The sequence below is a fragment of the Terrapene carolina genome, unplaced genomic scaffold, assembly GCF_002925995.2.
Source record: "Terrapene carolina triunguis isolate 2854851 unplaced genomic scaffold, T_m_triunguis-2.0 Scaffold48754, whole genome shotgun sequence".
NCBI classification, from domain to species: domain Eukaryota; kingdom Metazoa; phylum Chordata; order Testudines; family Emydidae; genus Terrapene; species Terrapene triunguis.
In genome coordinates, this window is record NW_020713105.1 from 1 (window position 1) to 2,652 (window position 2,652).

Below are 2,652 nucleotides of genomic sequence, written 5' to 3' on the forward strand. Positions count from 1 at the left end.
GCCACCCGCAGACCAGCATGCAGGGCGACTGCTGATGCTCTGTGGCCAACATCAGAAAACGGTAGGAAAGCAGGGCCAGCCCCCCTGGTGGGGCCTCTTACCGTTCCCACTCAAGGTGCTCACTTTGGCAGTGGAGCAGGAGATTTTACCCCAAGAGGCTTTTCCCGAGCTGGTGAAAAGCAGAGAAACACCCAACCTTCCAAGGCGCTATTTAGGAAGCCCCCTCAAGCACAGGGACAGGCGCACATTTGGAAGAGGAAACTGCTCTACACACTAGCCCGGGCAGCCGCCCATTTTCTTTGGCAAGTCAGGAATGGGAAAGGCTAGACTGGAAGCACGTGGGGCTCATGCCCCTGCCCAACCCCCAACTCCTTCCCGGGCTGTAGCTGAAGCCAGAGGATTGGCCTGAGTGGTCAAGAAGAGGTTCTGAAGGGAGCAGGACTTTCAGCACAAAGGTAAAATGGCACAAGCACAACCACAAAGGGACTTGAACCCTCAATCTCCTGATCTGAAGTCAGATGCCTTATCCATTAGGCCACATGGTCACACAGGCCAAACCTCTCCAAGTACTTCTTTAGAGAAGACAGACACTGTGTTTCTCAGACTCAGATCACCCAATGAGGGAGGCCAAGACTCTCTGTGCACAAGAGACATGTGAGACTTAATTCTCTGGAGCCAGGTGCAGGACTTTGGCAGGGAGGCTCAGGCATGGGGGATTGGGGTGCAGCGGACGGACTGTCTGTCTAGGTGCGGAGATTTAGTCGCACTGAGGCACAGGAGGGAGGAGGAGGAGGAATCCTGCTGATAGGCAGTGGCTGTGGAGAATTCCCCCATCCTAAATGGGCTGGCTGGCCTGACCCTTCTCCCCTCTGCAGAGCGTGGTGGGGGCTGCAGTTTGCCCCCTGTGGGGCAGGAAGGCAAAGGCACAGGCTCAGGGTGCTGGGCTCCAATGCACCTGGAGGGCAGCTCCGGTGGGGCTGGGCAGGGCCTGTGGTTTCCGTTCTGCATTGCCTGGTGCTGGGCCCTTGTACAATCCTAAGCCATGCTGCACAGCGCGCCCTGAGAATGGGTGGGGGGCCAAGCAGATGATCCAGCACGAGGGGGAAGAGGATATGTGGTTGTGGGGAGGGAAGGCCTTTGGCTGCACTGGGGGAGTGCAAAGCAGGAGTGACACCCCAGAAACCTGTAGCAAAGGGATGGACAGGTGGTGGGGAGGGGGTGGATAGAAGAGGCAGTGAGCCTAAAAGGGGAGTGGGGTCTAGTGGTCACAGTGGGCTGGGAGCCAGGACTCCTGGGTTCCATAGTGGTGGCTGTTTTTCCCTGTGTCTCCCTCCCTAGAGATCCCAGCCCAGCCCCCTAGCGGAATCTGAGCGGGGGAGGGCGTTGCCCTTCCACTTCAGGCTCGTGATTCGAACCCCTCCCCCCATGGGCTGTGACATCATGGAATCTCCCCCTCAAGTCAGAAAGTAGGAGCCCCTCCCCGCATGCCGAGGAAGCTAGTGAAATATTTGTTTCCAAGCAGACTCCAGATACCAAATGACGGTGCTAATATGCTCCCCCTGAGCCCCTCCCCCATTACCCGAACATCTTCCTAATCTGCAGGGTAGTTCTCCCAGGCTTGTGCAAGGGCGGGAAGCGCCACCAGCCCCATTTCCCGGACGGGAGAACGGAGGCCCAGAGAGGCTGAGCTCACGTGAGATAGGAAGGAAGAGGCTATATGTCATGTCTGGGGACAGACGGGAGTTAGGGGAGCTGACAAGTATCCGGTTATAAGGCTCATCAGACACACGGAAAGAAACCAGCACAGACCTAGAGGGGGTGAGAAAGCTTTTTAAAACACCAGCAAATAAGGAATGCTGGGAATATACACCATAGTACCGTAAAAAAAAAGCATAAATGCACCTGATAAAAACAGATGTGGCACTAAATTACCCAGCAACAACCCCACACTTCATCTCAGCTATAAGACTAATTTGCGTGTCATCCTTGCGCAGGGGCCATGCTAATCTTCTCTGTCGTTCCAATTTAACTTTGAGGCTCCCCCAACACCACGCTGCCCTCTTGCTCCCACTGCTTTCCACATCCTCGCGAGCTGCCCCCAGGCAGGCACCACACTCCATTCACACATCTTTGGTCACTACGTAGCTCAGTGGCAATCACTGCCCCGAAGTGACTCCGGTGCCAGCACTCACAGCACGAACTCCCCACACCGAATTCTGTTCACACACAGAGAATTCTCTCTGCCGGGCTCCCTCGGTTCACCTCGCTTCTCTCACTGCTGCCGCCAGACACTGCTTATCTGCATAACCCCGCCCACAGACACGTGACACCTTCTGTCGTTCTGGTCTCCAGTGAGTGAGTTGCCTGCGGGGAGTGCGTACGTCACTACAGGTCACAGCCGCAGCGTACGTCACAGCCCCAGCGCACGCGGCTCCGTTCCAGCGGCCATTCTTAGAACCTTCCATGAGATTCCATCTCCCGGCTCCCTCCGGGGCCAGCAGCAGCCGGGCGGGGAGTGTCTGTGAGTCCCGGGCCAGGGGCGGGGCTGCGGGGAGAGACCCAGCAACACTGCGGGGTGGGGGTGGGGGTGGGGGAAGGGAGGGACCCAGCCCCATAGACCGGTAGGGGCAGGGGGATATTGGGGTCAGGAGG

General features: G+C 57.5%; 1 non-coding gene and 1 pseudogene across 1 annotated transcript; both read right to left on the minus strand.

The window, feature by feature from the left end:
- Window positions 1–472: 472 nt before the first annotated feature.
- TRNASTOP-UCA lies at window positions 473–545 on the minus strand. Its single transcript has one exon. It is a non-coding gene; the product is annotated as a tRNA-Sec (tRNA).
- Window positions 546–1,949: 1,404 nt separating this feature from the next.
- LOC113405688 lies at window positions 1,950–2,050 on the minus strand (annotated as a pseudogene).
- Between the last annotated feature and the right edge of the window lie 602 nt (window positions 2,051–2,652).